Here is a 14,123-nt window from a genome sequence, read left to right as displayed (position 1 = left end):
TAATATTATTGACTCTACTCCTTATGCTATACTTTACACCCTCATGATTATTTTGTAACGACCAGTTTGTACTTCTTAATCCCTTCCCTTTTTTACCCACCCTCCCAATCACCCTCCCATCTGGCAACCCTCCAAATGTTCTCTTTATCTATGAGTTTGCTTCTGTTTTGTTTGCTTGTTTATTTCGTTTTTTAGATTCCACATATAAGTGCAATCTTATGGCATTTGTCTTTCTCTGTCTGACTTACTCCACTCGGCATAATATCCTCTAGGTCCATCCATGTTGTTGCAGATGGCAAGATTTCATTCTTTTTTACTTCTGAGTAATATTCCAGTATATATATGTACTACCTCTTCTTTATCCATTCATCCATTGATGGTCAACCCAGGTTGCCTCCATATCTTGGCTATTGTAAATAATGCTGCAATGAAGGGTGCACGTGTCCCTTCAAAGTAGTGTTTTGGGTGATCTTTCTCCTTCTCCTTCTCCTCCTCCTCCTCCTCCTCTTCCTCCTCCTTTTTTCCCTCCTCCTCCCCCTTCTCCTCCTTCTCCTTCTTCAAGAAGTCCCTTTAATAATATCTCTTCTATTACTGGTTTGGTGGTGGTGAACTCCTTTAGCTTTTTGTTGTCTGGGAAGTTCTTTCTCTCTCCTTCAATTCTAAATGATAAGCTTTGTTGGGTAGAGTAATCATGGTTGCAGGTCCTTGGTTTTCATCACTGATATTTCATGTGTCCCTTCTGGCCTGTATAGTTTCTGTTGAGAAATCAGATGACAGTCTTACAGAGCTCCCTTGTAGGTAACTAACTGTTTTTCTCTTGCTGCTTTTAAGATTCTTTGTCTTTAACCTTGGCATTTTAATTATAATGTGTCTTGGTGGGCCTCTTTGGGTTCATCTTGTTTGGGACTGTCTGTACTTCCTGGGCTTGCATGTCTATTTCCTTCACCAGGTTAGGGAAGTTTTCAATCATTATTTCTTCAAATATGTTTTCAATTCCTTGCTCTCTCTCTTCTCCTTCTGATACCCCTATGATGAGAATATCGGTACACTTGACGTTGTCACAGAGGGCCTTAAACTCTCTTTATTTTTTTGGATTCTTTTTTCTTTTTGCTGTTCTGATTGGTAGTTTTCTGCTACCTTACCTTTGAAATCACCGATTCAGTCCTCTGCTTTATCTAATCTACTGTTGATTCCCTCTAATGTATTCTTCATTTCAGTTATTGTAGTCTTTTATTTATTTACTGGTTCTTTTTTTTATGTTTCCTATCTCTTTGTTGAAGTTATCATTGAGATAATTGAGCACCTTTATAACTAGTGTTTTTAACTCTGCATCGGTAGATTGCTTGTCTCCATTTTGTTTAGTTCTTTTTCTGGAACTTTGTTCTGTTCTTTTATTTGGGATATATTCCTTAGTTTCCCAATTTTGACTGCCTCCCTGTGTTTGTTTCTATGTATTAGGTAGAGCTGCTATATCTCCTGGTTTTAGGAGAGTGGCTTTGTATAGTAATTCCTGCATAGTCCAGGGGCTTAGTCTCCCATGTCACTTGAGCCAGGTACTCCAAGTATGTCCCTTGTGTGGGTTGTGTGTGCCCTCCTGTTGTAGCTGAGCCTTGGCTGCTGTTGGCAAGTCAGTGGGAGGGATTGAACCTCAGGCTGATTGATTTTGAAGACTGACCGTAAGTACAGTGAAGGAGCTGTTGTGTAGGGCCTGATCCTATAGGGAGCAGGATTCTCCCTAGTAGGGTTCTGGTGCTGCCCAGTCTGCTTTTTGGGTTTGTTGTCTGAGGAGGCAAATGGGTGGTGAATTGGCTCAGTCAAAGCCAGTTACTGTGCTGGTTCTGGGAGGGGTCCTGCCACAGACCAAATTCAGGTGCAACCGGTGCCCTCCCCAGGGCCATCTAGAATGAGCCACAAATCAATCTGCAGATGGTTACCACCTAAATTGGGCTTGGAGGTGCGTGGGAGAGGCCACACCTTGAACTGAGGCTAACCGCCACCAAGGCCAGTCTTGGGGCTATTCAACAAGAGGTATAGAGCATACTGAGGCCAGATGCCACTTGTTTGGAGTTTGTGAACCTTTGAGAGATTTTAGGAAAATCTGAAACATGAGCCAAGACAGGCTGTTTGTATGGAAAAGCCACTGGAAATGGTTTGGGTATCTGGAAGTTGGGTGGGGTAGGGTCGCAGGGAATCCCCAGGGCAGGGCAAACAGTGTTAGCCAGGTTGATGGAAACTCAGATACAGTGCCTACTTGCGTTTGTATGCTGGGAGCGGGGAGGGCTCAACAAGGAGCTATGGATTCCATCAGCACTTCTGTCTGGAAGGAAGCTGTCCCACCAGCCCTCACCCTGCAGCCCAACAATTCAGTTCCTCCCCATATGTCCTTTGCGCCTTTTAAGCTGCTTCCCCAGTGCTGGAGCTCAGAGCACGTGAGTCTGTCAGTGAGTAAGTCTGTGTGTGGGCCCTTTAAGAGAAATGTGTGGGTCTTTGGCAGCCCTCTGTTTCACTCAGCCACAATCTCTGCTGGTTTTCACAGCCAGAAGTTATGGGGACTTATCTTCTCAGCACGGGAACCCTGGGCTGGAGAAACTGTGTGGGGCTGAGATCCCTTTTCTCCTCAGGGGGACCACTGCAGCCGAGATATCCCTCGTGATTTTTAACTGCCACACAGAGGTTTGGGACCAGCCCGTTCCATGTCTCTGCCCCTTCTATCTGTTTCAAGGTGGCTTCGTCTATATGTCCTCAGTTGTATAGCTAGACTTCAAGCAATTCTCAGTGATGGTTATTCTGTAGTTTAGTTGTAATTTTGATGTGGACATGAGAGGATACAAGCACACTGTTTACCTACTCTGCCATCTTGGCCAGAAATCCCTCCCAGGGTTATTAAATGCCATTATGGGTATAGAGGGCATACAGCTAAGTGTGGTAGGGAGAAGACACAGAGACACCGGAGAAATAGAGGGCATTCTCAATTTTTGGAAGTGTTTGCTTTTTTGCATGATAAGGTTTGTGAACTATCCAGACTCTCTTGATAGAGACTCCAGACACTCAGAGACAACTTTATTCTTACAGAGTTCATCTCTTCCATCTCCAGAGCCCTGTTAAAACCAGGCTCCTGTTCTTACTTAAGGAATCCACACACACAGAGTAGGCACACCACTAACCTTCAAGCCAGACTGATGCCAGCCACAAGGGGCTATTCTGAGTGAGGATGGGGGAGGCTGCACAGAAATGGCAGACAAGCTGAGTCTATGAGGGTTTGGCAGGTGGAGGGAGCTATCGGGTTTTCTGGTTTCCTGGCAGAGAACAGAGCAGGATCAAAATCAGTTGTGAAAGGGCAGAGGCATCTAAGGTGTTGTCTGTAGACAAGGGTAATGCCGGTGACAGTGGGCAGTAGAGAGGAGACTGAAAGGTGGAGGCCCAGCCATGGAAGACTCCCCTACTAAGGAATTGGGGTTTGAGGACATGAGGAATCATCAGAGGATCTTGAGCATCATGTGGCACTGTCACTTCTGGGAGGGCAACTTTGAATGCTGAGCCAGGGACAGATTACTGTCCAGCAGAGAAGCTGGAGGCAGGGGAAGGAACTGTGAACTCTCTGGGATAGCTTATACAGGAAGAAGCATCGGTTTGACCATCGCCAAAGGGGCGTATTAACATTTGAGCTGCTTTTCTATCCGTTCAAGGGCAAGTTTCCTCTGCGAGGGGGGAAAAAGTGCCCCTTCTAAGTCTGAATGATACGAAGTCCCCAGCCTCAGAAGTTTCCAATGTCTCCTTGCCAAGGTCGGGCCACTACAGGTGGGTAATTGCGAGCCCAGGGCCAACGTGCGGCTCCACGACTACCTCCCCTCTCCTCCCGCCCCCGGCAGCCGCTGCGGGTCGTCCCCTCCAGGCCCGGGCTCTGCCGGTGGCCGTACCGGGCAGGGCGCTCCCGGAGTTGCGCGGCGGCTGTTCGAGGAGGCCGGGCAGGCGGCGGCTAGAGGCTGTGCCCCAGTTTGTGGCCAATCAGGGAGTGCGGGCTGTGCCCCGAGCCGGGCAGCAATGCGTAAACAAACCCACGGCAACTCCTCCGCCCCCTCGGCGCGCTCGCCTTGCGCCCGCCGCCGCCGCCGCCGCCTGCTCTGCTCTCCTCGCGCCCGCCCGCCCCGCCGGCCCAGCCCCCCGCCCCGCGCCACTCGCACCCCCGCTGCCCCGCCCCGCCCCCGCCGACGCGGGCTCCCTCACCTACCGCCCCACGCGCGCGCGCGCTCGCGCACCACGCGCCCCGCGCCGCCCGCCAGGATCGTGGCCTCTCGAGAGCAAGGTAAGGGCGATGCGCGGGGACCCGGGCGGCTTCCCCGCCCGGCGCGGCCCGGGGAAGTTTCTGGCGTCGCTGTTTTCCGCCGGGCCAGGGGAGGCCCCCGGCGCCGAGCAAGGCTAGTGGGCGGGAGGGGACGGCCCGGCTCACGGGGGTCACAAGTTGCCCAACCTGACATTGGTGCTGGCTGGCGGGCTGCGCGGCTGGGCGGGCGGCGCGCGGGGAGGGGCGGGCGGCGCGGCGGGGCCGGGCGCGGTGCGGACGAGGGAGGGCCTCGAGGAACTTTCTCCTCCCCAGAGGGGCTCCTTCCAGCCCTGGCCGCGGCCCCGCCACGGGAGCAGCCGGCTCCCTGGCTGGAGAAAGACCGTGAAATGTGTTTGAAGAAGCTGACGCAGTTGGTGACGCTCGCAGCTTCCAGACGGGGACCGGCCACAGCAGCGCCTTCTCCGAGTAGGGACGAGCCGAGTCGGCGCTCGGGCCCTTCCCCCCGCCCGGGAGCCGCGCGCCCCGGCGCCTAGTTCAGGGGCTGTGGGCTGGGGGCGCGAGCATCTGGTCCCGACTGGGGGACAGGCCCCGGCAGCGCGCGTCGCTTCCGTTTTGATTCGCTCGGGTTATTATATAAGATGTCACGGAGAGGAAAGGGGCTAGCGGGAGGCGCGTTGGCGAGCGAGCGTCGGCCTGCCGCGAGTGGCGGGAGGGGCAGGAGGCAGGGCTGGGCGGGGACCCACCTGTGCGCCCTCCGCGCCCCCTGCGGGCGCGACCAGGGCGCTTGCGGGGGTGAGATGGGGGTGGGGTCCGGAGGGTCAGACGGACGTGCCCGCCGCTCCCCTCCAGGACCCAGGAGCACTCGGGCAGCGGCCGAAACGTGCCTTTCCTCTCTGCCGCCTGGCCTGGGTCTACATGTTTCTGGCTGCAGGCGTTTGTACTTTGAAACATTTGTTTAATATTAAGGAAGCTGCGTGTGCGGCCGTCATAGTACGCCGGGAACGTGTGGCCGTGAGCTCCAGAGCGGTGAATGAATCATCGCCCCGCGGACCCAGCACCGGCACCGATGATTCATGCGGGGTACACATGCGCGCGTACTCGCCGCTTGCCTCTGACCCAGGGACAGCGGCCCTTCTGCAGCGATGACGCCTGGAGGGGCGGGGAAGAGTTAATGCAAAAGGGTGGCGGTTTATTTTTTTCGCCCCTTCTACGATTTGGGGGAACTTTAGGGGTGTCAGCCTCCCCAGATTTCCCGAAGCTTGTTTCACGTTCTTGGAAGGGTTACAATATTCCACCTGGCTGCATTAATGAGTCGGTGGAGAGCTCTGATTCGCTGCAGGGCTGGGTCCTGTCTCATTCAGAATTTGGGTGGTGTCAAGTGAGGTATTATTGGGCTCTGGAAAAAATCCTTCTAGTAATTGCCTCTGCGTAAGTACCGCTGAAGTAATTAGCAAAAACTTAAAAAGTAGTGGATCTTAAAAAAAAGTAAGTGGCTCCTAGGTAGAGGAATCTTACTTAAAGTTGTAGTTTGTTTTTTTTTTTCCCTTTAAGCCAAATCCTAATAAGAACCTGGTTCGCCATTAGTACAGAACTTTTGACCACTGTGACCACCCTGAAAGACTAACTTGACTCCTTCCCATGCCACCCCCAACTTGAAAGATTAAGAGTAAAGTTTTCTCATCACTTAGGACTCTGCTCAGCAAGGCCTTGATTGCCGTCAGTAGCTTTTCACCCCTCACTCCAAGAACCACCCCCAGTCCTATTTCATTTTCTTCATAGCATTTCATCACTATCCGAAATGATTTTATTTAGGTATCTTGTAAGTCCTGTCTCTCTGCACTAGAATGCAAGCTCCCCTCCGGCAGGGATTTTTGCCTGTTTTGTTCACTGCTGTAATTTTAGCACCTAAAACTATGCCTGACATATATTAGGCATTCAGTATTTGTTGACTAATGAATGAATAAATTCCCTTTTCCTGATTTCTTGGTAGGAATATCTTTGACAGTTGAAATTCACTGTCTTTTGTGGGCAAGGCACTAAGATGGTACAGGTGTCAGTTTTTTCTTCCGATTTTTTGATCAGTTGACTTCCTCTGTGCCGTTAACTTACAGCACAAGATGTGTTTGAACATCATGTCCTAAGATGCTGAGTATGAAGAAAGGTAATGTGGAGTTTTGTCAAGAAAAAGTATATTACTGTATAAGTCAATGGATAATTAAAAATATTATCTGTGCCAGTTGAAAAAAAAGTACAAGGTATTGAAATGGAATCAGCAAAGTCAATTTCCCACACACTATGTTTCCACTCATATTTAAAATACTGATATTTCTAGTCTTGTCTCCGTATTGTATGTGCACCAACCTCAAATTTAGCTGCAGTTTGGGAAGGTCCATAGTAGGTAACATTTAGTATGAAGTATTAATTTATCTAAATGAATACAAGATTTACATCCCTGCAGAGGCCTTAACTCTTCTTTGTTGTTGATAATATCGATAACTCCACAGAAGAGTAGATAGAAATTACTTAAAATTATATTTTAAACATACTAAATGCATTGTAAAGAATTACAGCTATACTAGTAAGCCAATGGTATAATGGAAGAACGATTTGAACGTAGTGCTTAATACTTCCTCTTGGAGGGTAAACGTTAGTAAACTTTATATTATTATAAATAATAAACTTTGGAGACATATTGGTCACCTTTAATCTTACAGCAGTATATTCAGAATTCTGTATCTCCGAAGTCACTGCTAAAGAGTGGGCATCCAGCAGTTTCCTTTCCATAACAGTAGCTGTGATCCCTTTCGAAGTATAGTCTCAAGAGTGAGTTCAGAGATAATAGAAATTTAAAGCTAAAAGGGACTTTGAAATTTCTTGGCATAGTTCATTCCTTTTTACCAATCCGTTTACTGAGAAAACTAAGGCATGGTGCGATTACTTGCCCAAGATGCAGGGTAGGGATGAAAAACAAGGGTCCTGACTTCTTGTTGGAAGTACCTGGATTAGCAAGAGCTCCCGTTGGTGAGGGAAGAGTGGCTCCTACCATTAGTTGGTTGTCTGCCTCTTGCTTGTGAAGGCTCAGAGAGTAAATCTATTATCTTATTTAACCTTATACCCTCCCCTGTGCCATGGGCATCTAGGGACTTAACAAATCCTTGTTGAATGTGGTTGGGCAAATGTATTTTAAATTGAACATATACTTGAGAATTGAAAACGCAGGAAAACATACCTGTTTTCCAGATTGAAGAAGCTTTCTGACGAGACTCAGAATGTTGGCAGTAATTAACCTTAAAACTTTAGTAATGAAGCTACTGTTTAGTTTTCATGCCTCCAGGATTTCAAATAAAATGGTTTACAACTTATAAGTGTATGTATTCTAGCTAGCATAATTATTCACTGGAGAAACAGTAGGAAAGACACCTGTCACAATGTCCAAGTAGAAAAGCATAAACTTTACAGCCAGATAGACTTGGGGCTGAAGCTCAGCTCTGCCCCTAACAAACAGGGTGGCTCTCTGTAGCAAGTTACCTAACTTTTTTGAGCATTCTCTCGTCTCTAAAGTGGGGGTAATACCGCTTACCCTGAAGGATGATTTGGGAGACTGGGATAACATATGTAAAGTGCCTGGTATACATTAGGTCCTTAATAAATGGTAACAGCTATAATTATGACTTCTGATTTATGTGACCATGGGAACAGCTTCATGTCTCCAAGCTTCAGTTTTCTCAACTGGAGAATAGGTGGTTGGGATGGAAGGGGAATTAAATGATCTCTAAGATTTTGTCTATCTCTGTAGCTTAAGGGACCAATAAAGAATGCACAATTCTGCTGCAATTTTAGTTTAAATAAAATGACTCATATTGATCTAACAAGAGGAATTGCAAAAATGGTTAGTTTCTAGGCCTTCCTAAGTATTTAATATAAAACGTTGATGATGTTAAGTACATTTTCATTATTTTATATACTGTATGAGGAATACAAAGTTAACGTGCATATTTCAACTTCTCAGTTTTTATGCCTATAGGCCATCCAGATGGATGAGAGCCATTAAAAATAGAGGAAGGTGTCAGGGCATCCTTATGAAGGGGGATGGTGAGAAGGGGTCAGAGTGTGGGGGAGAAGAATAAAACACCAGGGTAGGGCCTTAGAAAAACCAGTATTTGCCTGCTTGGAGGGAAAGATAGATAGAGGCTGATAGGATGCTGAGAAGAAAGAAGCAGAAGGAGAACAAGGAAAAGATCAAATTTTAAAAAGGTGAGAAAGGAGAATTTGGAGGAGGCTGATAGGGTAGAGGGGCCGAAAATGTCGTTAGATTTGTCAATGAGACCGTTGTCAGTCGCCTTTGAGGATCAGGGTCACTTGGGCAGTGGAGGCGGATGTCAGCCAGGTACCCGAGGAGTGTCAGAATGGGCAGGAAATGGAGAGAGTAAGTGTAAGCTGTGATTGGACTGTGGAAATCTAAGAGGACACGGACTTGAGCCAGTGAGAGTGCCAGTGAAACTTGCTTAAAAACAAAACCATAAAAAAAGCCCAAGAATGTTGTGGCTGTCAGTGGAGAGGAAGGAACTGAATATCAAGAGAGGAAGTGGGAGGGTAATTAATGGACCAGCCCCTCCACAAGTAGGAGGGATAGGAACAAGATAGCGTGACCGTACATCTGGATTGCCCAGGCCAGCCTCGCTTCACACCTGTTATCCCAGTTTAATTATGAGATGATATTTGAACAAATAGTTGGACACATAATGCCCATTTTTTTTATTTTAAAAGAAAGCCCCTTTTTGAATGATGAATTATTTGATGACCCTGGTCATCACACAGGTGTAGTTAGTTATTCATGAACTAACAGATGTGACATGGAGGGGAAAAGAAGTTAAATGAAGGCAAAGAGAAACGGAGATTTAGAGAAGAAAGTTCGAAGCGAGGAGGGAGGGTGGCTGCATATGAAATGGGTTGATTCCCTTCTGTTGGGGAAAAGCAAAATAACAGGAGGCCTGTTGATTTGCTGAAAGTAAGTTGGGAGTTAGGGGGAAAGTCGGGAGGTGGAGGAGAGTGGGAAGGGTTTGGAACAGCTATGGATCTGAGTGAGACACGGAGCCAGTCGTGATGAGGGCCCGACAGGTTGCTGAAAGGCCTTAGCCTTGTATAGAATGATCTTCCCTGTATTTATGACTTTCTCCAGCAATGCTCAGAAAGTTGGAAGTGGAGATGGTGTGAGTATCATGGAAACTGCCAACTCCATGTGGGTTCTCAGTTAAGTAGGAAGGCAAGTGAAACTAGAGTCTTGAGGGCCTGGGAGAAGGAGCAGGAGATGTGAGATTAGCACGTGTAGTGGCTGGTTCGGCAAGAACAAAGGAAAGAGAAATGGGAAGGTGGAGGGCTGGTTCTGGGGCTAGTGCAAAGGGTATGAAGAAATTTGGGAGTATCTTATCATCACTGAGGGATCAGTTATGAGTGATGATGTAAATTCAAAGTGTAGCTGAACTTGAGGTTTGTGAAGTGACACAGGCATGAGGTAGAAGCTCACTGATCTTCAGGAGCTATGAGGCCAAGGTGTTGAAATGATTATATATATCAATGTCAGTGTCTGTTTAAAACATGCTGGAATGTGTTTATTAAAGCTTTTCTAAGCTTTTAGTCCATAGAGTTAGAAAGTACCTTAAAGATAGGGAAGTTATTCCTTCATTTAAAAGATGAGGAAGCTAAAGTCTTTCAAAGATTTTCTAGAAAGATTCCAACTCACCCCGTTCATAAGACATGCGGCAGAGCTGGCTCTGGAAAGAACCAGAATCCCTAAATCTCGGGTCAGTATTGCCTTCCAAGGCAGACGAAGTAATTAGAGTACCCACTGAATAAAATCTTAGAAAGGTTCCTCACCGTATAGCTTGCCCACTGCTTTTAGCACACCAGGGTTTGTGAGCACAGAAATCCACTGTGGAGACTTGTGGAGTCGAAGCCATGTGCTCTGACTTCTTTCTAACCGAAAGGCAGGCGATGGCATCTTCGAGGAGGAACCATGAAAAGCACCAGTTCTTCCCCATCAATTAAAGAATATAAGAGTCAGCAGATTAAAAAAACACTAATTTCGTTATCGATGAAGCCTAGATTGGAAGATACAGCTTTAGTGGAAAGCCCAAAATGGTCTTGTGCAACCTCTATCCCTTAATCTATGCTTAGAACAACCTACTGGGTGGCAAGTTTAAGGCTGCAGAGCAGAAACGTCCAGGTGTCTGCCTTTCACTGTCCAGGTAGTGAGAAAGAGGCCAAATCTCTCATGCCTGATATGTTTGATAGAAAAACTGCATCCATTTGAGAACTGAGAAACAGCCATGGCTGTCACACACAAACCACCTAAATTGCTCCACCTCTGTGAGGAAGAATATGGTGTAGAGCAAGAAGACATGAGTGGATTGGGAATTTCCCTCCTTTGGGAACTTAGTGGGAAAGAGGCATTTGTCCCCCCTTGAACATAATGTTATTGAACACTCGTAACTTTGCTTGCATTTGAATTAAACTAACTTGTGAGGCAGCAAGTACATTTTTATGTTAACTAGAAGTGAGTGTAATGACTCAGAATGTTTTGAACATAGGTCCTTATTTAATCGATTTCACAGTCATACCCAGTGGATCTTTCCTTCCTTCTGAAAGTCTCAGGAAACTCATAGATATCAGAGCAGAAACCACCAGCTTTGATACCGTGTTTTTTAATTCAGCACTTTGGAAGACTGCGAAGTTCTTTCTCCTCATAAAATGTTTAAGGATCCCTTAATTGGAATATATGACACTTGGAATTAGTCCTGATTCTGTCACTATTAGTGATCCTCCCAATTAACTATTAAGTACCTCAGTTTCCTCATATGCAGCATGGGAGAAAATAGTATCTGCTCTGTTTTGCAGGCATTTGATATGAAAGCTCTTTGCAAATAAATAGTGTTATGCAAAGGTGTCAGTATTACCATAGGGATGCAAGGTAAACTAAAAAGTTTAAGAACTTTTCTTTTAATAAAGGGTTTCAAATAAAATAACTAAGATGACTGTTGGAATTTGATGGGACTCTGGTTTAGGCACATAAGGTAAATCACAATTATTTTTCTCCCGTTACCCATGTCAGTGTGTATAATAATTCTGGCCAAGTGAGATTAAAGCGCCATGTTTCATGACAAATAAAATTTCTGTCTTTTTATTTATTTCTTTTTTAACTGTTAAAAGTCTTTTTATTGTAATATATAACACATATACAACTTTCGAAATGTAAATGTACAATTCAATGAATTATAAAAAGTGAACATCCATGTAACTACCATCCAGCTCAAAAAAATAGAACAGTTTTAGTTTTTTCCCCCTTAGGAATCATTTTTCTTTGTTAGATGCTTGAATTTCTTTCAGGGAAGTCATGAGTAGTAGCAGGAGGCAATAAAAAGTAATGATAGTCCAGAAGATGTGCTGCTCTTGAGTGGAATTAGATCAAAGGTGTAATATTAATTTTTTCTTATTTTGACTCAAGTTATTTCTTATTTCTATAACCATGAATTTAGTGTTCAGGGCAAGTCTTAGGTTTTCAGCCTCAACTATCAAAATCTTCAGGCTAAGAGTCTTCAGATTTGTGTCCTTTGGATAGAATGGAAAAGTTGTGAACCTTTGGATGAGAGAAAAGTCCTCATGCTTCATTTTTTTTAACATTCTTATCATCCCTCCTTTGCTGATCTTTAGAAGCAAAACAGCTAAGACTCCAGTATTGATGATGACTTTGTGCCGTAGTCAGGGGTCTTCCCGGAAAGAACTTGACCACTACTGAGGGCAAATGCCTTTCGGTTCAGGCCACCATTGGCTAGATTTGAAGTGGCAAGAAGGAGTCAAAGGAAACAGCTTAAAGCTTGAAAAATCTGTATTTTCTTGGTTTAATTATAATGTAGTGTTCTAAATTCTACCATCTTTTAGGACTAAATTAATGAGTCAATAAGTCAAAAGTCTTTTGCGGTATCCAGAAAAGGATTTTCTTGAATAAATTTTATTTTGTGACTAAAAAAGAAAATGATGATAAACATTAAAATAATTGGGAAAGTATCTTAATCAGGTATGTCTATAAAAACAGAAAAATGAGAGTGTTTAAAAAATTGAAAAGGCTCATCTTTTGGGGCAGGTTCTGTGTTGTAAGATTTAGTTATTGGGGCTTCGGATTAGAATTTGGTAGACTGAACATGTGTTTACTGTCAATCCCTCCCAAAACACCACTATTGTGATAGTAAACTTGAGAAGGGCCAACAGAAGATGGGACATACCGACCAATTTTTGGAAGATGAAATGCAAACAGACCTGTACCAACTGACTTAGTATAGTGGAGAAAGTTGATACGTTAGTGCCCTTAAAAGAGGTTGGAAGTAGACCCTGGGAAGAAACAGCCAATTTATCCTCCAGAATCCCCCAAAAGCTCTGGAATTAGAGGCTTTGGAGAGGGTCATGGGGCTGACAATAAGGGATTGATTGAAAATCTATAAAAGGAGCCAGACTCTTAGTTCACTTCCTCCATCTCATACAGTAAGATGAAGTCCGCCAGAGGCTGGACATTTTTTCCTCTGGAGAAATTGAAGTAAATGAATGGTTCTGGATTTAGGGATACCAGGATAAAAATAAGAGAAGGATGAAATGCTCAACTGAAAACAGAGGAATGGAATGAAATCACACAAACCAAACAGTAAGGACCTAGGCTCTTTTCACCCACCCCAATCCTGGGGTAGTCGTATTACCAACCCAGGCAGAATATTGAAGGACTCTTCTTTGGGTAGAATGAACAGCTCTAGAGAAAAGTTCTGTAGATACTGACATTTGAGGTCCCACAATGAAAACATTGACTTACTGCCCATTCTTCCTCCAGTGAACCCACTAGGCAACGACCCTACTTCCTCTACTCCATGAACATGAACTTGCAGTCAGCTTTCTAGTGCTTTGCTCTTAAATACAAACAGATAGCCAGTGAATCTGAGACATTTAAAGAAAGCATTCAATAAAAAAAGCAGAAACCAGAACACATGAGGAAAAAAATGGAGGAAACATAAGTGCAAGGAGAAGAAGAAAAATGAAAATAAAACCAACCCACATGTAATTAGTGCAATAAGATGGAGCTGTAAAAAAAAGTGATAATTGGAGAATAAGATAAAGATCTTGGAAATTTATGATGGCAAACAAAAAAAAAAAGCATTGGAAGGACCAGAAGATAAAGTAGAAATAAAAGCAAAAATAGAGAAAAGAGAAAAGAAACAGAATTAGAAGATCAGTTCAGCAGGCATTATATTATATAATAATAAGAGTTCCAGAAAGAAACTACGAAGCAAAGTAAAGGAAATTACCGAATAAGTAACAAGAACTTTCCCAGAGCTGAAGAATCTACATTTGTAGATTAAAACATTTCACAAAATAGGAGAATGAATGAAAAAAGATCTACATGACCAATGTATAAGACATATCATTATAAAATATCAAGATACTAAGGAAAATGGGAATATTTTAAATCCTGTAGGGGGTGGGAAACCCAGATCATAGGCAGAAAGATTGGGACTTGGAATGGCACCAGATTTATTAACAGCGGCCCGGGAACCTGGACAATGGATTAATTCCTTCACAATTCTGAGGGAAATGATTCTCAATCTAGAATTTCCAACACAAAATATCAAGTGGGCATAAACCAAGAAAGAAGAATATATGGGATTCTGGAAATGGCATCAAACACAGAAGAAAAGCAAAAGAAAGTTCTAGGATGACAGTGAAGAAAAATTTCAAGATGACAGCAGTGCAGCAGGCCTAGAGAGAAGCCAGCCCACATCAGAACGGGGAAGATCCACTTCGGGAA

The 14,123-nt window shown here is 44.6% G+C and overlaps 1 protein-coding gene across 2 annotated transcripts in view; it reads left to right on the top strand.

Annotated features, from left to right (window-relative positions):
• The first annotated feature begins 4,196 nt into the window (after positions 1–4,196).
• PCGF5 (polycomb group ring finger 5) overlaps positions 4,197–14,123 on the top strand; it is a 107,525-nt gene continuing 97,598 nt past the window's right edge. Inside the window, exon 1 of one of the 2 annotated variants that reach the window (XM_033130443.1) lies at positions 4,197–4,303. The gene's annotated coding sequence lies outside the window, so the exon portion shown is untranslated. The remainder of the gene's footprint in view (positions 4,304–14,123) is intronic. The other variant, XM_033130441.1, reaches the window with a different exon arrangement.

The sequence above is a fragment of the Rhinolophus ferrumequinum genome, chromosome 16, assembly GCF_004115265.2.
Source record: "Rhinolophus ferrumequinum isolate MPI-CBG mRhiFer1 chromosome 16, mRhiFer1_v1.p, whole genome shotgun sequence".
NCBI classification, from domain to species: domain Eukaryota; kingdom Metazoa; phylum Chordata; class Mammalia; order Chiroptera; family Rhinolophidae; genus Rhinolophus; species Rhinolophus ferrumequinum.
The sequence above is the reverse complement of the archived record's forward strand: the minus strand, read 5'-3'. Positions and strand labels throughout refer to the sequence as shown.